The 22,440-nt window shown below is 43.7% G+C and overlaps 1 pseudogene; it reads right to left on the minus strand.

Annotated features, from left to right (window-relative positions):
• LOC122456549 overlaps positions 1–22,440 on the minus strand; it is a 33,477-nt pseudogene continuing 11,037 nt past the window's right edge.

The raw sequence follows: 22,440 nt of genomic DNA on the forward strand, positions 1-22,440 counted from the left end.
TTATTCAACCACAAATTTCCTGCAAGCTTTCCTCAGGGCTTCCTTCACCTCTTTGTTTCTCAGACTGTAAATGAGGGGATTGACCAGGGGAATCAGGACAACAGAGACGGCAGAGAGAACTTTCTTGAAGTCTCTGAGGATGTCAATGGTTGGGAACATATAGGCTATTAGCAAAGTTCCATAATAAATGGTCACCATGATGAGGTGGGAGGAGCAGGTGGAAAAAGTCTTTTGCCTCCCGGTGGTGGACGGGATTCTCAGGATGGTGGCGAAAATGCAGATGTAGAACATCAAAGTAAGCAGGAATGGGACCAGTGAGAAAATCAAGCAGAGTGTGAAAGCCAACATTTCCATCAGCTCAGGGTCATTACAGGAGAGATTTATCAGGGGGATAAAATCACAAAAGAAATGGTCAGTACGATTGGGGCCACAGAAAGTTAACTGGGATATTGACAATGTTGTTATGCTATTATGTTATGCTCTGTAGCATGGGGCATGGTTGACGGGAGGGAGGCTTCTCTGCTTCTTGAAGTTTTGAACCATGATTTGAGGACTTCAATAGCTCAGACATGGGTGAGGTTTTTCATAGGAGTGGTGGGTGACATTCTGTGGCCTGCGCTGTGCAGGAGGTCGGACTAGATGATCAGAGTGGTCCCTTCTGACCTTAGTATCTATGAATCTATGAATTACCTACGAAGCCACCTATCCAAGAGCCACCTGCGAGCTGGAGCCAGGCCCTGCCACTCATATGGGTTGTGTAGTGCATTGGATTGCATATTGCTGCATACCTATCATAAGACATCACCGATAAGAGAAGTCATTCTGTGGCAACCAGAGAACCAAAGAAATATAATTGTGTGAGACACACATTGAAGGAAATTATCCTGTCCTCAGTAAGGAGACTGGCCAGCATCCTGGGCAGGACGGTGGAGGTGTAGAATGTCTCCAAGCAGGACAAGTTCCCCAGAAAGAAGTACATGGTGGTGTGGAGGTGCTGATCACACACAGCTAGTGCAATGATGAGGAAGTTCCCAGCCATGGTTGCCATATACAGCACTAGAAACAGCAGGAAGAGAAGAATTTGCAGATCAGGATGAGTCCAGAATCCCAGGAGGATGAATTCTGTGATGAGCGTTTCACAGAGGATTCCCCTCTAGACAAAACTTTAAAGTTACAAAAACCAGGGATAAACCTCCCTCTTAGCACAGGGAAAATTCACAAGCTAAAACCAAAAGATAATCTAACGCGTTTTGCCTTATTTACTTGCTCTTTTTGTAATATTGAGACTCATTTTAGGAAAAGAAGTTTTCTGACCTGATGCTTCTCTGCTTCCCCAGGGAACACACAAAACAAAGAGCACAAACAAAGTCTTCCCCCGCTCCAGATTTGAAAGTATCTTCTTTCCCCCTTGATCCTTTTGGTCAGGTGCCAACCAGGTTATTTGAGCTTCTTAACCCCTTACAAGTAAGAAGAAATTTTAGGCTACCCTTAACTGTATCGTTATGACAAGACTATCGTTATTGGACTAGGGAAATAAGGATTGAGTGGTAGAATCAGATTGTGCATCAGGTATGAGATGACGAGCAGCGGCTGCAGAATTTTTGGATTTGCAAAGCCACCTTCCTGCGACTGTGTGCAGAGCTCACCCATGCACTGTGGTGCGGGAACACCAGAATAGGAGCTGCCCTCTCAATGCAAAAGCAAGTGGCAGTCGTCGTGGGGAAGCTTGTGACTCTAGACTGCCACTAATGAATTTGGAGTTGGGAAGTCCATTGTTTGAGTTGCAGTGATGCAAGTGTGTAGGGCCATTAATTGCCTCCTGCTATGAAGGACTGTAACTCTTGGCAATGGGAGGAAATAGTGGACAGCTATGCGGCGATGGGATTCCCTAACTGCGGCGAGGCAATAAGATGGCAGGCATATCCCAATTTTGGTCCCTGACTATCTTGAGACAGAGTACATCAACAGAAAGTGCTACATTTCTATGGCACTTCAGGCACTTGTGGATCACGAGTGTCATTTCACTGACATCAAAATGGAATAGTCAGGGAAGGAGCGTGATGCACACATCTTCAGGAACACTGGCCTGTATAGAAAACTACATGCAGGCACTTTCTTTTCAGACCATTCCCAATAGGAGATGTGGAAATGCCCATAGTGATCCTGGGAGACCCAGTCTACACCTTACTCCCATGGCTCATGAAGTCTTACACTGGAAACCTGGAAACAGCAAGGAGAGCTTCAAGAACAGTTTCAGCAGGTGCAGAATGACCATTGAATGTGCATTTGGACGATTAAGAGGTCACTGGCGCTGCCTTTTTGGCAGTGAGGAAAATATTCCTATCGTCATAGCAGTCTGCTAAGCTGCATAAAGTATGTGAATCAAAGGGGGAAAAGTTTTCCCAGTGGTGAAGCATTGTGGTGGACTGCCTGATAGCAGATTTTGAGCAGCCAGGTACCAGGGCTGTTGGGGGGCTCAATGGGGGCTATTCAAATCAGGGAGTCTTTGAAGCATCCCTTTGACAATGAGCCCCAGTAATGTGTCATTCTTTCATGCATTCAGCCAGGCACTGTTCACTTGCTGCCTTGAATAATGACAGGTTTCAGAGTAGCAGCCGTGTTAGTCTGTATTCGCAAAAAGAAGAGGAGTACTTGTGGCACCTTAGAGACTAACAAATTTATTAGAGCATAAGCTTTCGTGAGCTACATCTCACTGCATCCGATGAAGTGAGCTGTAGCTCACGAAAGCTTATGCTCTAATAAATTTGTTAGTCTCTAAGGTGCCACAAGTACTCCTTTTCTTTTTGCTGCCTTGAATGACCTTGTAATAATTGCAGCCTAAGCACTGATTGTTGTCTGCAAATGTGGAAACTGCCACTGTGTATGAATTTATGTAGCAACGACAATGTGCAGGACATAAAGAATCACTGTATTTCTAAGACTAAATTTTTATTAAACAGCGATTCACAGATTTTAATTTCTAGCAAGGGACATGACACTGAGGAGTACTCTCTAAAATGAGGCTCTCACATCTGTTTGTAAGTTCAGCTTTCATTACGAAACATCTCCCTACGGATACAGTTCAAGGGTACTGCGACTGACCAGCAATAGTAGTAGTCTGTGAGCCAAAACCCTCAGTCAAGGCGGTGCACCAAACAGTTGGGCATCCTGGTTCTGGTGGATTGCTGACAAACGCAGGCTTCTTGGCCTAAAGATGGGGTGGCTGCCACCCCAGAGGAGGGCAAGGGGGTAGGGAGACCTGGGCCCACCCGAGTCCACTGGGTCCCAGCCCAGGGCCCTAACAGTGGCAGAATATTCCGTCACTGGGGCAGCGGGGATCCACCCGCAATACACTGACCTAGTATCAGGTCAACACTCAACCAGACGGTACTCTAGTTCCACGGTTCCCTGCATCCCTGGGGTTTGGTACCTGCATACTTTGATTGTCCTCTGTCTCCTCAGGGAGTTCTGGCTAGTCCTCAGGTGGCAGCCCCAGCAACTCCTCTGTGTCTCAGTGAGCTGGCGGCCCATAGATAATTGGCCAGTCCTCAGTTCAGCAGGGGTCCTCTGCAGGTTTCAGCAGCAGGCAGGATGCCTCTGTCTCCCTTGGATGCTCCAGCCCAACTGAGGTGCTGGGCTCGCCTTTTATATTTCCGCTTCCAGCTTCCGTCAGGGCGGGTATGGCTTTTATGGTTCGGCACTCCAGAGAGTGTGTTGTGGTCCCTCCCTATCAATCTCTGAGGGAGGCTACACCTCCTTGCTATAGTACAATATGGGACAAAGGATCAGGGAGGATTCAGAAAGGGGACACAACAAATGCCTAGGGACACTATTCTGAACACTGACAGTGTTTTCCACAGCCGGGGCTGACTGAAGCTGATACCGCACTATTGCGGGTAATGGAGGATGTAAGAGTGCAACTCCTGCTTGCATGCAGCTTCAGAATGGGTCTGTATGCTGCTCGCCTGTGTGCTGCTTTTGTTCCTGCTGAAGTAATTGCCTATTGGCACGACAGAGGTTCCTATGGTGGGGGAAGAAACAAAGCAGATCTTCCAAGGAGCCTTTGGCAGAGAATTGCAGAATACCTTCAGGAAAATTTCCTAGAAATCACAACGGAGGATTCCCGGGAGATCCTTGTGTGTATTAACAAACTTTCCTGCAGGGCCCCCAATGCATAGCTGCGCTGGGGAAAGAGACACAGAGGCAAACAGTGCCTAGTGTTCTTAATTTCTATCCCTTGTTCCACGCTAGCCAGAAATGTATCCTCCAGTGCAAAAAAAAAAATCTGTATAAAATTCAAAATTAGTGAAAAATGTGCTATTTTCATATTATGAGTTTTGTGGAACTCATATTTCCATTAATTGGTAATTGCAGATTTTTCAAATGTTGGTTTTCATTCCAGTTTTGAGGCCAGGACTAAAATAGTGGGCCAAGCTTTGCTGATATAAAGCAGTTAGCAAAAGTCAGGCTGTAAGCAAACATAAGGCTCTGCTTGCTTGCAAATTCACAGAATCTGGCAAGAACAGGACTAACGTTGCAGAAACACACATTCCTAAGAAGTATTGGGCACAGAGTACTTATGCAAAAACATTCCAGAAGAATGGTACCAGAACATCCTGATATCGGGGATGGTACAAAAACATTACCCAAGGATAACAGGAACACATTGACCCTTCCTAAAAGATAAGGTCATTAGGACAGTGTGATCAATAGAGCCATTTTGCTTGAACCAACATGTACAAGGAGATGGGTGATAACTAGCCATGTCAGAGGTCAGTAACTATATCAGAGGTGCAGTACGTAACTTGTTTGTATCAGGGTATAAAGAGGTATCTCTGAGAGAGTGTCTTGGTTCAGCCGAGGAGGAAATGGAAAGTCCTGCCATTCACTGAGCTGTGTCCACTGTCATGGGCAATACATGTTTTAGTATCCTCATAGAGTCTGTCACTTGCTATTACCGTGCTTCATCAACAAGAAACCTGGCTGGGTGCCTTCGTACCTTAAGGGACCTTGTGGTCATTGGGCGCGCCACTCGAGGTCTGCTGTGCCGGCTGTCTGCATAGAGCTGGGGCAGCACACAGGGAGAACACACACATGCAGCCGAATATCTAACAACAAGTCCTAGCAGTGAGCTGACAGGTCTTTCATTTTCCTAAATTCAGTCATTTTGCATTGGGATGGGAATTTGAGAGAGATTAGTGTCAAATTCCCCTTGGATTCCCATAGGATTAGTTACCTAATAAACTTTTTTATTTTATATTACTTTTATGTTCTTTTATATTTTATTTGAATTTTATTATTTTATAATTATTTAAATGTGTTTTCTATTAATTTATTTTTCTATTATTTTATTTCCTTTTATATTATTTTATATTCAATAATGTTTTTCCTCCACAAAATTTTGTAGAAATTGATATCTTCCCATGGAACACTTTGATCACAATGAACTGACATTTTGATGGAAAACTTTTGTGTCAGAATTTTTTTTTCACCTCTACCTTCATCAGTGGTTAAAAATATTAATTCCTCTCTTTCTCTCTCTCTCTCTCTCTCTCTCTCTCTCTCTCTCTGTTTGTGGCTGTCTAGTCTGCCATTACTACTCCTTATTAACTACTAAATAGGGACCTGATCATGCACAGAGCTATGTGCAGAATTAATTTTACACCCCAGGAATAATTCTATTCAGACTCAGCTTCTCTCACTGAAGTCTAAACTAAAATATCCTCTGATTTGAAAGATGGGACCCTTTGATTTCAATGGGCTTTGGACAGCTAACACCTTGAGCCTTCTTTGAAGCTTATAGCTCAGTTTGACAGGAATCTATTTCAATCTATAGATGTCGGTAAATTTTGATATCAGCTGACTGAAATCAACAACAGAAAATATCAATATCATTTGGGCATTAGTGCAGCCTCTTCCCTTTGTCTTGCTCCTGTAAGGATGGTGTCACAGGCCCATTGACTGGCCGGGAATCCTCTGCACCCAGCGGTCATGGGAGTGACACCCTCATAGCCCTGGCCATGAATCTCTGCTCCACTGGGTCAGAGCATCCACCTTCCCTGCACCTTTCACCCTGGTGTCTTGGACTCCTTGGCTGGCAAGAAGCCACCAAAAAGAAAAGGAGTACTGGTGGCACCTTAGAGACTAACAAATTTATTAGAGCATAAGCTTTCGTGAGCTACAGCTCACTTCATCGGATGCATTTGGTGGAAAAAACAGAGGAGAGATTTATATACACACACACAGAGAACATGAAACAATGGGTTTATCATACACACTGTAAGGAGAGTGATCACTTAAGATAAGCCATCACCAGCAGCGGGGGGGGAAAGGAGGAAAACCTTTCATGGTGACAAGCAAGGTAGGCTAATTCCAGCAGTTAACAAGAATATCAGAGGAACAGTGGGGGGTGGGGTGGGAGGGAGAAATACCATGGGGAAATAGTTTTACTTTGTGTAATGACTCATCCATTCCCAGTCTCTATTCAAGCCTAAGTTAATTGTATCCAGTTTGCAAATTAATTCCAATTCAGCAGTCTCTCGTTGGAGTCTGTTTTTGAAGCTTTTTTGTTGAAGTATAGCCACTCTAAGATCTGTTATCGAGTGACCAGAGAGATTGAAGTGTTCTCCAACTGGTTTTTGAATTTATTAGAGCATAAGCTTTCGTGAGCTACAGCTCACTTCATATGCTCTAATAAATTTGTTAGTCTCTAAGGTGCCACAAGTACTCCTTTTCTTTTTGCGAATACAGACTAACACGGCTGCTACTCTGAAAGAAGCCACCAGTGTCCCTGCTGGGAGCCCCCCGCAGTCCCATTGCCCTAACCCTGACGACCCAAACCCTACCCCGCTGAATTTCCTGCAAATGTAAAAGTTAATATAGTGTGTGGGGGGGAAATAAAATCTTAGAGATAAAAATCCCCTCAATATTAATCCTCAAAAGGGCAAAAAGAAAAATCTATTTCTGCTAAGTCTATTTATAGCCAATGTCTGCACCCAGAGCACTGAGTACAGCAGCAAACATCATCTCACATCATCTCACTATGGCTCCCAGCGCCCCAAGGTTGGAGCTGCCAGCGGGGTCACAATCCTGTATGTAATCAGGACAAAAGTATAAAGTGGATAAAGTCTTACCCAGTGTTTTAGGAGCTCACCTTAGATTTAGAAGATGTTGGTTCAATACCCTGCTTTGTCACAAACCCCTTGTGTAAGCTGCCAGCCAGATTTTCAAAGTGTATTGAAAATGCAGGTTGGTGCAGTACTGATGCCTATTGATTTCAAATCCCACTAGGGGTGACTGTGTATTTAGGTGCCAAAATACCTCTATAAATCTGTCTCTTTGTGTGCCAGTGCCCCATTGGTAAAGCAGGGATAACAACACCTCAAAGGGTGGTGGAAGGATAGATACATTCAAGACAGTGAGGTAATCAGATACCATGGTGATAGGGGCCAAATAAGGTGCTAGAATATGAGTGAGCTGACAGGTCTTTCATTTTTCCAAATTCAGTCATTTTGCATTTGGTTTGGTGTTTGAGAGAGATTAGTGCTAAATTCCCCTTGGATTCCCATAGGATTAGTTACCTAACAAATTTACATTGCTTCCAAAACCTTGAGCTTCAAGGAACAAAGGGGGGAAAGGTTGATTTACCTCTAAGGTGGGTCTATGAGAATCCAGAGTCTCTGCTGTCTCCTCCTCACTCAGGATTTCAGGGACCAGGATCCAGATTATTCAGTCCACCTTCTCTCCACACCGCATTCACGTGCTTCCATGTTCCCATTCAATAGAACATCATAAGCCAGAACGTACCGAGTCTCCATCATCAGGTCTGGTAATGTGCCCTGTTAGCCTCTGCCAAATCGGGACAGTCTTTTCTGATTCATTATATATCCTTCTGTTGGAAGGTGCCATCTCCCGAGGCACATCTGCATGGCAAACATAATGAGCAAGGAATTGTTAATGTTTGATTCATTTTCAGACAATGTTGGTAGAGTCAAACTTCTAATCTCAAAGGGAAAGTCATGGAGAGAGAAAAACATTTAATCCAAAACCAAATCTCTGTTGACTGGGTGAATGCTATCGTGATTGTGAAGAAATAACTCACCAATTCTAGTAAAGTTTACGGTTGAAATTTTCAGAGCTACCTAAGTGATTTAGACATCACATTCCCTTTCAGCTCCTTTAGGCAGCTTTGAAAGTGTCAGCATAGTTAGCTGAGCTTGCACTCAGAGCAGGCACCAGGAAATTGCTTAGGTCCCTGAGAAGTTCAATGGAACTTGCTTATATTAGTATTGTGGGAGAAGCAGTGGTGAAATATTCCTACTTATGGCCCTCAATGGGCAAGCACCAGCTCTGCTTTCACTGTCTCTAAACAAACCTTTTGTTGCCCTCGGTGCAACCACACATGATGCCAGTCTCCTTCCAATAACCTTGGATATTCAGTTAACATGATTTAGGAGCCTAAATTCAATTTTCAAAAGTGTCCTAGTTACTAAGGTTTAGCAGCATAAGTCTCTCTGAAAGTTAACAGGACTTTGGCTCCTAAGTCACTTTTGATGTTTGCTTAAGTGTTATTGAAAATGTTACCCTGATTGTTGCTCAGATAAAATGCAGGAACAACAAGGTGCTTTTCACATTCAGGTTGGAATTTTCAGAAGTGGGGGGGAATATACACAACAAACACCCAACTCCCACCTAATTGTTATGATATTTTGGCATTTAGCTCCCTTGATTTTCTTGGAAAAGCTCAGAGCCTGCACGCATTGAAGACCAGTGACCTCAAATTATAAAAGTGCAAAAAGTTTCTTTCTAAATCCCTGAAATGTTTCAGGGTCATGTGGATCTTCAGTACCATAGCAGTTATACAAATTAGATAACCTTGTACCAGAACTGTAGGCCTCGAATTGGTCTATTGGAGTGTTTGATCACAAATAGAACAATACTGATACCATCTTGTTGAGGACAGTGTTATACACTGACAGTAGCCAGTTCATGGTTCTATATGGGTAAAGTGACTATAATCATTTCATTTGTGTGCATTGCAATCTATTCTACAACTTGATTAGAAAAACTATTTCTTCAGCATGAAGTTTGACATACTGTCACATCGTCACCTGAAGGAAATGTTTGTTGCAACCTTTCTAGAAGAGTACCAATATCCTCTTATTACTGAATGCAAAACAAACTATTGTAATGAATGGCTGGCAATTACATTATGTATATCACTGTAAATGGATTACTTGTGCATGCATAGGAAGTAGAATGTTAACTTCAAAGCAAGGGTCGTTTCGTGTTTAAGAATGGACATTCACAGTTCAATCGGCCGCTGCTACTCATCAAAATGTACATGGAAGGAGACACAACTCAGCTTGTTTGCTGTGAGTAAGATCTATAATATTGGCTTAACAGAGTAATCGTTCATCTCTGAACAGGGAACCCTAAACAATTGGACAGAAGATCTCAAAGCCATTTTGGGAAACCATGAGGAACTTATGGAAAACTAACCGGCACGACATGTCAGCATCATTTGGACTCCAGACTCGGAATCATCTGTAATGTATTTTATCTGCTTTAACCTCTCAATAACTCAAATTTCTTTTTCTTAGCTAATCCATATTATCAAAAGAAATTGGTTGCCATCATTGTCTTTGGTGAGATCTGGAGTATACTTTGATCTGGGGTAAGTGACTAGCCCGTTGTAGCTGGAAATAACCTAATGTGTGATGATTTTTGTTTTTAATAACCTGTTACCAGTAAGTCCAGTTCGTCTGGGTGGTAATATAGGCTGGAGTGTCTAAGTGGACCGGTTGTGGCTCTGTGGTAAACAATCATAGTGATCTGGAGCACACATTTGTTTCTGCTTTGATTAAATTAAATTATAGAACATACCACCTGTGTGGGGGTGTCTGCCCTGTTTTCTGACAGTCTAACCTAAGCTTTGTGCTTTCAGTTTTGAGCCATCCTGGACACCGTGACACTTTGCTAGACACAAAATATCATGGACTGATCAGAGACACTGGATTTATGATTTATTACAATATTCTGTAACCAACTAACCCTTCTTTTTTGTTCTATTACTGCAGAAGTGATAATGGGCCACTTCACCTTAACGGGTACCTTAATCTTGAGCTAGCTCCCCAGCCAGTGTAAATTGGCCATAGCTCCATTGGAGTCAATAGGCCAGATCCGCAGCTGAGGACCTTTCACAAGACATGTATCTCAATTTCACCCTTGTTAAATGGTGCTATTGACATGGACTGGCGCTGATATGGGAAGGTCAGGCTAAAACTGCTCATATTCACAGAGACAAGGTCGGTGAGGTAATACATTTTATTAAACCAATGCCTGTTGGTGAGGGAGACAAGCTTTCACGCTGAGTTGTGTGTGGCTCGTAAGCTTGTCTCTTTCACCAATAGAAGTGGGTTCAAGAAAAGATATTACCTCACACACCTTGTCTCTCCAATATTCTGGGACCCACAGAGCTACAATAAAGCTGCATACAATATTCACAAAGCACATTCATGCCCTTGTTTGGAAGGTGGCATAAAAATGTAGTCAGGAAGAGAGTGCGCATCTGTAACTACAGGACGGTTCAAGTTTCAAGTGATGAGATCTTATTTAATAGGGTTTGGTGGTAAGGACTCAGTTTCCACCTCTGAGGTTCTTGGGCCTCATTTGGATCTTCTCAGCAAAGACCCCTGCATCTACCTGAATGGATGAGTAGCTGCCATAATCTGTTTTAGAGCATGCTCCTCCCCCTCCATTCACAAAGCGTAGAGTCCTCATACTTGTATCCTTCTCAATGGAAGGCTGCATCTCCCTTGATTTCATCTCCATAGGGGCTGAGCCTGGGGAGTTAGCGCTGTGTTTTCTGTGCAGACAGTACAAACAACTGTCCTGATGGAACCAGCCTCCTACGCCCAGAGATATCTCTTTTCTGCTACCTGCTGTATGAAATCATCGTTCTGCATGGCTGAAATGTAATGCAGTGCCCATGGAGTGCATGGCCCAGCAGAGACTGACTCTACTCAGTAATCTTTGCTCATGTCAGTTGTCCGGTTGCATTCAATGGAAGAATTGCATGAGTAAGAATGGCTAAGATGAGTCAGGCCTCCCTGATTGGGTGCTGAAACCATGCAGTTTAACAAATACACAGGAAACTGAATGCAAAGTACATTTAATCCATACTTTGAAAATGAAAAATTTGGATGAAAGAATCTCTCACACAGTCTCACCCACAGTGGAAATATTTCTGCAAAGGAACTTTGATGTTATTAGTAATGACTAATGTTTGTTTATTTATCAAAATTCTCAGCCTTCTGCTGAGTGGCAGCCGAATTCAGGATCTTTCAGATTGGTTTTCCATTGGAGGAGTATCCAGTGATGTGGCATCTGGGAAATTTCTTAATGTAACTTGTTTTTTTACATTATATACACCAGTCCTGGAACAGAGGTGGCCAAAAAAAACATGCTGGGACTCTCCTTTTTAGGGATCTCAGCCCATAAGCCTGGATCAGGACGAGTGTGCAAGGGCGTTCCTCTACACAATTCTTTCAGCCCAGGACACTAAGGGTAAATGATAGATCTTCATTAGTGAGTGAGGGCTGGGCAAGGCAGGGTACTTCTCTGGATGACCCAGAAGCTGTGCTTCTCTCTAATGCTTTTGCATCACGAACTAACTGTTCACATATTTTCGATGCAACAGCTGTCTGGGCTGTATGCTAATAACTATTGCAATAGCTTCTCTACAGTTCCAGTATCATTCCTGGGATGTGCTCTATTTTTTGCTTGGCCATCCTGTGTGTTAGATTCTCATTTCTGAGAGATTCCTGTCTCTCTCGAAGCAACAGAAAGTAAATCATTGAAACAGGAAAAGAAATGTCCAGTATTTTCAGTCCTGAGGTTACTGGGGTTATGCACAGGGCCAACTTTTTGGGAAAACACCATTTTAAAGTGAACTTCTTAGATTTCCTGATCTCTTTGCTTCAGTGAATGTTCATCCCAAGTGTCACTGAGGTGTTCTCAAATCTTTACCTGCACAAGTTCCAGAGAGATTGTAGGGATGACAGTTGGAAAAGCTTTTCCATAAATGTGTCCTTTTATATTCAGTTCTTTTAGAGCCCCCCCCCCCCATTTATGCAATGGAACCTGGACATTTGAAGGTTGCCTGACTAGTTTCCCCTATCACTGGTTTTACTGACTCAAAAGATATGGAGTAGAACAATGTGATCAAACTCACATCCTAAATAGAAATAACAGAAGTAGTGAAAAGCAGAACTAAGCACAGAGTCCTGCACAGGGGTTATTCTAGGGTAACTATCCTGTGGGCACGTCAGAGTTATTACTAAGCTGCAAAGCATCACAGTTTGCAACGTGATGGTTGGTGGGAGTTATATGGTGGACAGATTATTCCATATCTGTCTCCTGCGGGGTTCTTCCACCTTCTTCTTACCATCTGGGTCTGGCCACTGTCAGACAGGATATTGGACTACATGGACCTAGTGTCTGATCCAGTCTAACAATTCCTATGTTGCTGTGGAAACCTAATAGGTAAAACTGGGGTCATTCTGCTCAAAGCACAGACAAGCATCTGAGTTCTGGAATACTTATTTTAGGTACTAGCAGAAAATGGCACATTGGAAAAGATCTAGTGCCATCTAGCAGAGGGCAGTCCCCTCCACGCCCCCTCCCCCCCAGTGGTTTAAATTATTTTGATATTGTCTATAGATCCATTCCATTTTGGCATCATACATTTATCCATATACCTGCTTTCCGGAAGTTGGCATACAAAAGTTCTGATTTTTTAAATGAAAGTTTTCTCATATGCACCCAAATAAAATTGTTGTTTCAGCCTTTGAGCAAGAAACCACTGTATTTATTTATTTATTTTATTTATTACTTTGACTGCAAAACAGATTGGGAAAACATTATTCCCACCCATTCTTGTTTTTTTTATTGTGATGATGTTTGAAATTTTTAATAAGACTCCTATTTCAACCTATCTTCCAGCTCACTAGTTTGCTGTCTCCAAAGCTTTGTTTCAAACATTGCCCAATGTGACTTATTGATTTATCATAAAAGAGAAAAAATATCATGGCGGAAAATAGTTCACAAAATGATGAAACACTAGGTGATGGCCTGTTCTAATATACTACCATAATAATAAATAAAATATTAATAATAATAATACATCTGCTGCCATCCACTGAGCATTTCAGAAAATAACGGCCCATTTCTCCTACTTAGAATATGCTGCCCTCTAGTGGACATCTTGCAGCATCACTGACCTTTCCACATTATTTTGTTGTGACATCTATTCCTTAATACGCCTGACTCTTCCTCATTTCTTCCAATGTGCTGCCACCTAGTGCCTATTATACAGCATGACAGTCTGTTGATGTATTCCTACCCTCTGCTGTCTTCTAGAGCTAGCTACAGTGGATGCTATAGCTGCCTTTTTCCAATTCTTGATGCTTTTGTGTCCCTGTTGATCATTATTCAGTGTAACAGCCCATTTCTCATCACTTAACATCTGCTACTATTTCCCATTCCTTGTTCCACCATGGTACACTTTTCCTATGTTTAGGTAGTGTTGTATCCTAGGCCTAGCTAGATTGGGTGTCTCTGATTCCCTTATGATCACTACTATAGAATTCCTCAATATCTACATATGTACATTGCTCACTCACATGTTCCTCACTTTGGTTTCTAAAGATTTTTCCAGATCCTTACATAGCATAGAGGTCCATTGCTTCATAAACTTATTTCCTCACCATTTACATTGACATCTCCTCTGTATTATACTGCTTCACCACTTCCCTCTGATGGTTGCTTGGCAGTATGACTTCCCCTTTCTTGTCCTTCTGTTTCTGCTGCTATCTATTGGCCATTGGAAAGAGTCACCGCACAATTCCTATTCCTTACATCTCTGCCCTCTAGATGCCTCAGGACACAACCTCTCATTTCTTATGTTCTGCCAGGTATTTTCTATTGCATAGTCTAGCTGCTAGGAAATGTTTTGTCCATTTAATGCAACAAATGAGCCCAGAGCGTCAAAGGTGTTCATATGATCCTGTCATCGTACAATTGTGGATTTTTCTTGCTATAGTTGCCTCTTTCCCATTCTTGATTCTCTTAGGTCACCTGGTGCCTATTATTTATATAACAGCCCATTTCTAACTCAACATCTGCTACTATCCACAGCTGATTACACAGAATAAAGATCCACTTCTCTGCCCTCCAGTAGCCCTACATAGCATAACTGTATTTTTCCTAATTTCCTACCTGCTGCTTTGGTGTGCACTATTCCAAATGAGAGCCATTGGCAACAGAATCATACAACAGACTGACTGCAACATTAGTGCTGCAACAGCACATACAACAGCAGCAGTTCTCAAAGATATAGCAGGGTTTTCCCATCAAGCCAGTGCCTTCCTGTTGCTGTGGGGTCTGTTTCCAATGAAATGCAGAGATTGTGACAGAAGCAAAGTGGCTATCCAGATTCTCAGAGGTGTCCAACCAGGGCTGTCTTTAGGCATAAGCAGAATACATGGCTGTGTAGGGCACCCGGAAATTTGGGGCACCCCTCGGTTTTAGTGTCCATCCTTCCACCTCTTCCTATCGCTGTTCTGACCCTTCTTGCAGGCTCCAACAGCTAGCTGCTGCAGCCTGATGACTCTTACTCAGGCCTTGGCTACACTTGCGAGTTACAGCACAATAAAGCCTCCCAGAGCGCTGTACCTCACTCCCCGTCCACACTGGCAAGGCACGTACAGTGCTGTGTCTCCGCGGCTACAGCGCTGCTGGTACTCCACATCCCCGAGAGGATTAACAGCTGTTGTGCATTGGCTGAGAGGCTCCAGCCCCAGTGTAAATGGGGAGTAAAGTTATTACGCACTGATTGACCTCCGAAAACTCCCCATAATCCTTTTAACTGAAGCGTCCTCTCTTGTTTTGATGTGAACTCCAGACACAGAAGTGCTGTTTGCTCCATTTAGGGGGCTTCTTATCAAAAAACCAAACACAGCTATTGTTTGCTTTGAATGAGTGAGAGGCAGGCAGGGGGGCTCCGTTTGGAATGCCGACAGCTATTGTTTGCTTGAAGGGGGGTCGGGGGGAGGGGTTGGAGGCAAGCAGCTGCTTAATCTGGTCTATGAGAAAAAAAGAAACAGCTGCTGTTTGCTTTCAGTGAGTGAGAGAGGGAGGGAGGAGGGTCTGTACTTACAAGACAGCATGCTGATGCACTCTCAGCACCCCAAAAACCCACTCTCTCTCCCTGCACGCTCCCTGTCACACTCCACCTCACCCCCACCCCGATTTGAAAAGCACATTGCAGCCACTTGAATGCTGGGATAGCTGCCCATAATGCACCGCTCCCAATGCCGCTGCAAATGTCGCAAATGTGGCCACGACAGTGCGCTGGCGGTGGCAGTGTGGATAGACTGCAGCACTTTCCCTACTCAGCTGTATGAAGGCGGGTTTAACTCACAGCGCTGTACATCTGCAAGTGTAGCCAAGGCCTCAGGAGGGGATCTAGTAGCTTAAAAGTGAAAAAGCCTTCCAGCCTGCCAGACCTATTAGCACAACACTGAAACTGTTAAAGAATCATTCAAGTGGTAATGAAGCCATTTAACAGGCATTTGCCAACCCACAGATATATATTGTCAGTTTCTGAATTTACTGACAAAAACAGTTGTGCATTACTGTAGTGCGTGGATCTTCAGACATACAATTTTTTAAATAAATTCTTCCAAAGACCACTCTTATCTAAAATACACATTTTAATTTTAATTACTACAGTACAAAAAACTTGCTTCCAAAGTCTTCCTGTCCAACCCTTTCTCCCTTCACACCCCTGTTGAAGAGAGCCCTTAAAGGGACAACACCCCTTTCCTTCCAGATAGCTGGACAAACACATTCCCCTTTCTTTATTTTTGATGAACTAGTTTTAAGAGAACCCTCCAGCAAAATCAATTCCTCAGTAAGGTATAAAATCCTTTGTTATGCCTAAAATCTTTGGAAACATATTTTTTAAAGTTGGTGAAATTTCAAAACATGTCTGCTTTTATGGCGATCACACAAAGTAAATTAGTGTTCCCTTTTTCTAAAAGCAATGAACATTGTTATGAACACACTAAACCTCTGTGACTGATTAATTTAAAATAATGTTGTTAGGATATAGATATTCAGGCCTGTCTGTAAAGGCCTGTACTCTAAGAATTTAGGTGTGTTTTTATCACTTAGCTAGTTATAGAGGTATAAAAGAAAGAATCAAAATCACTGTCTGCCGGTGTAAGGTCTTTCTCTCACTGTGACAGTCTAAGGCCCTGTTCTTAGGCTAAGGCCTTTGGCCAAGCAGCAGAGGCAGCCATAAGCTGGGAAGCGACCGGGTCACATCCTCACATTCCAAACTAGTCACATTGAAATCAGGTGCTATGGGGCTGTTAGGATACAATCCTGTCCTGATAATGCCTGTCGCCTACAGAGAAAGGGAAGTGCCTAGAAGATGTAAAAGGAAACTTAGTTTGATAGTATCCTGTCTGGCAAGAACTCACGTATCAATAGCTGGGATGTGAAATCCTCATTTCTTTGTTGTTTTGTCATGGTAGTCCCCAATTCCCTATTGTTTGTCTGTATAATCTCTGTCTGGTTCTGTGATTGTTTCTGTCTGCTGTATAATTAATTTTGTTGGGTGTAAAATAATTAAGGTGGTGGGATATAATTGGTTAAATAATCATATTACAATATGTTAGGATTGGTTAGTTAAATTTCAGGAAAATGATTGGTTAAGGTATAGCTAAGCAGAACTCAAGTTTTACTATATAGTCTGTAGTCAATCAGGAAGTAAGGGGGGGGAATGGGAACAGGGAATGGGGGTGAGGAAATTGGAATCATGTTTTGCTAAGGGTGGGGAATGGGAACAGGGACACAGGTAAGGCTCTGTGGTGTCAGAGCTGGGAAGGGGGACACTAAGGAAGGAAACTGTAATCATGCTTGCTGGAAGTTCACGCCACTAAACATCAAATTGTTTGCACCTTTGGACTTGGGTATTGTTGCTCTCTATTCATGCAAGAAGGACTAAGGAAGTAAGCCGGTGAAGGAATAAGGACCTAACAAATGTCTTTGTTTCGGTGAATTAAATATGTAGTAATCTGGAATGATTACTTTATGAAGGCTTAAGAGTACATTTAAAATATAAAATCGGCTTAGAAATACTGATTAAGAAAATGTAAAACAGAGAAGAGCTGCATCATGTATTCCATAATATTTAATGTTGTATTCAGCAGTACAGCTGACTTGCCCTTACCACATAGTTTTTGCAAATAAATCTCTGACAAACTTCAGGGTATATCAAAATACTTGTGACTGACGTTGCAATCAGTTTTGGGGACACTCATTGTAACAACTGGGGGGAGGGATAGCTCAGTGGTTTGAGCATGGGACTGCTGAACCCAGGGTTGTGAGTTCAATCCTTGAGGGGGCCATTTAGGGATCTGGGGTGAAAATAGGGGATTGGCCCTGCTTTGAGCAGGGGGTTGGACCAGATGACCTCCTGAGGTCCCTTCCAACCCTGATATTCTATGATTGAATTCCCCCCCACACCTTTGAACTGCTCTGTGCCGTGGGGAGCAGCTGGGTCCCTGCAGGGCCACAGGCCAGGTCTCTCCTTGGTGAACATTTGCCAAACTGACCACAGGTACAGCCTCAGTTTGCCTTGGCAAACCCAAGCTGGGTCTGCACAGTGCTAGTGGGCCTGGCTTGTGTGTCCACCTCTTTGTTCGCCCAACCTCCCTGCTTCCAAGGGGGTGGTGAGCCTGATTCTGGTGTTTTGCCAGAGCTGGTCCCAGCTGGGTTCAGCCCAGATACAAGTTATGAAGCAGTTCCTGGTGAAGTGTCCAGGGGTCACTGGTGGGGCCTGCTGTTTGTGTCCACCCAGTGTGAGTGCAAAGGAGGTGGCTGGTTTGCAGAGGGATATGGACTTATAGACTTTAAGGCCAGAAGGGACCATCATGATCATCTTGTTTCACCTCCTGCACACTGTAGGGCTCAGAACCTGACTCACCCACCCCTGTAATAGACCAATAACCTCTGGCTGAGTTACTGAAGTTCTCAGATCATGGTTTATAGCAGTGGTCTCCAAACTTTTTACACTCACAATCACTTTTTGAATCTAAGGGCAACTCAGGATCTATCCAGCCCCTTCCCCGAGGCCCCACCCTTTCCCCAAAGCCCCGCCCCACTCACTCCATCTCTCCCTTCATCTCCCACTCTCCCCCACCCTCACTCACTTTCATTGGGCTGGAGCAGGGGGTTGAGATTTGTGAGGGGGTGCGGGCTCTGGGCTCGGGCCGAGGGGTTTGCAGTGTGGGAGGGGGCTCTGAGCTGAGCCTGGGGCATAGTGTTGGCGTGCAGGAGGAGGTACAGGGTTCTTGCTCTGGGAGAGGGGTCAGAGCTGGGGCTTGGGGTGCATGAGGGGGTTTGGGGTGTAGGAGGGGTGTCATAACAATAGGGGTAGCCTAAATTCTTCCTTACCTGTAAGGGGTTAAGAAGCTCAAATAACCTGGTTGGCACCTGACCAAAGGAACCAATGGAGACAAAAGATACTTTCAAATCTGCTGGGAGGAGAGGTTTTGTTTTGGGTTCTTTGTTTTCTGAGGCCATTCGCTCTTGGGACTAAGAGGGACCAGACATCAATCCATGTTCTCCAGATCTTCCTGAACAAGTCTCTCATATTTCAAACTTGTAAGTAACAGCCAGGCAAGGCATATTAGTTTATTTTTGTTTTCTCAACTTGTGAATTTTTCCTTTGCTAGAGGGAGGTTTATCCCTGTTTTGTTGTAACTTTGAAACTAAGGTTAGAGGGGGTTCCTCTGTGCTCTTTGAATTTACTGCTACTCTGTAAGGTTAACTATCAGCCTAAGTTTACAGAGGTGATTCTTTTACCTTTTTCTCTTTAAATAAAATCCTTCTTTTTAAGAACCTGACTGATTTTTCCATTGTTCCAAGACCCAGGGGTTGGGTTTTTTGACCATTTTGTAACCAATTGGTTAGGCTATTATTCTCAAGCCTCCCCAGGAAAGGGGGTGTATAGGCTTGGGGGAATATTTTGGGGGAATAGGACTCCAAGTGGTCCTTTCCCTGATTGTTTGTTAAATCACTTGGTAGTGGCAGCGATCCCAAGGCAAGAAAGGAATCTGTGCCTTTGGGAAGTTTTAACCTAAGCTGGTAAGAATAAGCTTAGGGGATCTTTCATGCGGGTCCCCACATCTGTAGCCCAGAGTTCAGAGTGGGGAAGGAACCCTAACAAGGGGGTATCGGGTGCTGGCTCCAAGAGGGTGTTCAGGGATGGGGGTTGCGGTGCGCTCTCCCACTGGGCAGCACTTACCTCCAGCAGCTCCCAGTTGGTGGTGGGCGCAGTGAGGCTAAGGCAGGCTCCCACACCACTTCCATTAGGGGCCAACACGCCCCTGCGGCCCCTGGAGAGGGGTGGGGGGGCACGTGACTCCGTACGCTGCCCCTCTCTGCAAACACCACCCCCACAGCTCTCTGGACCAATGTGGGGGCGGTGCTTGCAGGCAGGAACAGAGTGCAGAGGAAGACCCCTGGCCCTTCACCCCTGGGGCTATGGATTGACCGATCAATCAGTTGGTGACCACTGGTTTAAATACTTCACATTATAGAGACTCCAACATTTACACTAGTTTAAACCTGCAATTGACCCATGTCCCACGCTGCAGAGGAAGGCAAACATCCCCCCAGGGTGTATGTCAATCTGACCCGGGGAAAATTCCTTCTTTACCCAAATATAGCTATCAGTTAGACCCTGAGCATATGGGAAAGACTCACCAGGCAGATACCTGGAAAAGAATTCTCTGTAGTAACTCAAAGCCCTCCCCATCTACTGTTCCATCATTAGCCATTGAGGATTTTTGCTCCTGGAAGTCACAGATTGGCTACATGCCATTGTGTATGCAAATGATGGCAATAAGCACAATTTATGGGGTGGCAGATTTCCCAGGCTTACAGCCCCATCTATACTGTACCAGGAGTTAGTAATTTTATTGTAAAAACAATGAGGAGTCCTTGTGGCACCTTAGAGACTAACAAATTTATTTGGGCATAAGCTTTCATGGGCTAAAACCCACTTCATCAGATGCATGGAGTGGAAAATACATTAGAGAGGTATAAATACACATCATATGAAAAGATGGGAGTTGCCTTACCAAGTCTCTAAGGTGCCACAAGGACTCCTCATTGTTTTTGCTGATACAGACTAATACAGCTACCACTCTGAAACCTATTTTTATTGTCCAGATATTGATTTTGATCAAAAATGGCTTTATTATGAAAATAAAAAATTGGTTAAAATTGTCTCCACTCTGCCTGGTGCCCAGTTAAAAACTCCATGATGGGACCATGGATACGACCACCTTCCTCCCTGGTCCTTCCACCTAGATGGACAACAGTGATCAGAGCTCCAGCTGGATTCTCCACTGTGTCCGTAGGGGCATAAGAAATTATCTGCAGCAACAAACATGATGTGACCAGTTGCATTCTGTTTGTATGAAACTGTCTGACTTTGATTACAAGTCCTTATTATCTAACACAGAGAAGAAATGAACAGTGATTTACTTGGGTAGTTAATGGATTTTTTTGCTTTATATAATGTGCATTTGAAGATGCTGTAAACACCGCTCATGTAGGGTGAACGGTTACCCAACAACATGGAGAAAATACCATCATACTGTGTGTATCAGTGCTGAACATGAGAGTGACAGAGCTATTCACATTCTCACTTTCCGATATGATGTGTAACACAGAGACAGCACGGCACTATAAATACTGTCTCAGTAATTCCATGCAGATCTCAGAGTAGCAGCCGTGTTAGTCTGTATTCGCAAAAAAGAAAATAAGTACTTGTGGCACCTTAGGACTAACAAATTTATTTGAGCATAAGCTTTCATGAGCTACAGCTCACTTCATCGGATGCATTTGGTGGAAAATATAGTGGGGAGATTTATATACACACACAGAGAACATGAAACAATGGGTTTTATCATACACACTGTAAGGAGAGTGATCACTTAAGATGAGCTATTACCAGCAGGAAGGAGGGGGGGGGGAAGGAGGAAAGCCTTTTGGGTGATAATCAAGGTGGGCCATTTCCAGTAGTTAACAAGAACGTCTGAGGAACAGTGGGGGGTGGGGGGAGAGAAATAACATGGGGAAATAGTTTTACTTTGTGTAATGACTCATCCACTCCCAGTCTCTATTCAAGCCTAAGTTAATTGTATCCAGTTTGCAAATTAATTCCAATTCAGCAGTCTCTCGCTGGAGTCTGTTTTTGAAGTTTTTTTGTTGAAGGATAGCCATTCTCAGGTCTGTAATTGTGTGACCGGAGAGATTGAAGTGTTCTCCGACTGGTTTTTGAATGTTATAATTCTTGACGTCTGATTTGTGTCCACTCATTCTTTTACGTAGAGACTGTCCAGTTTGACCAATGTACATGGCAGAGGGGCATTGCTGGCACATGACGGCATCTATCATATTGGTAAATGCGCAGGTGAACGAGCCTCTGATAGTGTGGCTGATGTGATTAGGCCCTATGATGGTGTCCCCTGAATAGACATGTGGACACAGTTGGCAACAGGCTTTGTTGCAAGGATAGGTTCCTGGGTTAGTGGTTCTGTTGTGTGGTGTGTGGTTGCTGGTGAGTATTTGCTTCAGATTGGGGGGCTGTCTGTAAGCAAGCACTGGCCTGTCTCCCAAGATCTGTGAGAGTGATGGGTCGTCCTTCAGGATAAGTTGTAGATCCTTGATGATGCGTTGGAGAGGTTTTATTTGGGGGCTGAAGGTGATGGCTAGTGGCGTTCTGTTATTTTCTTTGTTGGGCCTGTCCTGTAGTAGCTGACTTCTGGGTACTCTTCTGGCTCTGTCAATCTGTTTCTTCACTTCAGCAGGTGGGTATTGTAGTTGTAAGAATGCATGACAGAGATCTTGTAGGTGTTTGTCTCAGTCTGAGGGGTTGGAGCAAATGCGGTTATATCGTAGAGCTTGGCTGTAGACAATGGATCGTGTGGTGTGATCTGGATGAAAGCTAGAGGCATGTAGGTAGGAATAGCGGTCAGTAGGTTTCCGATATAGGGTGGTGTTTATGTGACCATCGCTTATTAGCAATGTAGTGCTACAGCTAAGCTCTAGAGACCTGAGAGTGGCTATCCTTCAACAAAAAAACTTCAAAAACAGACTCCAATGAGAGACTGCTGAATTGGAATTAATTTGCAATTAACTTAGGCTACAATTAACTTAGGCTAGAATTAACTTAGGCTTCAATAGAGACTGGGAGTGGATGAGTCATTACACAAAGTAAAACTATTTTCCCATGTTATGTTATTTCTCCCCCCACCCCCCACTGTTCCTCAGACGTTCTTGTTAACTGCTGGA

The sequence above is a fragment of the Dermochelys coriacea genome, chromosome 13 (assembly GCF_009764565.3).
Source record: "Dermochelys coriacea isolate rDerCor1 chromosome 13, rDerCor1.pri.v4, whole genome shotgun sequence".
NCBI lineage: Eukaryota > Metazoa > Chordata > Testudines > Dermochelyidae > Dermochelys > Dermochelys coriacea.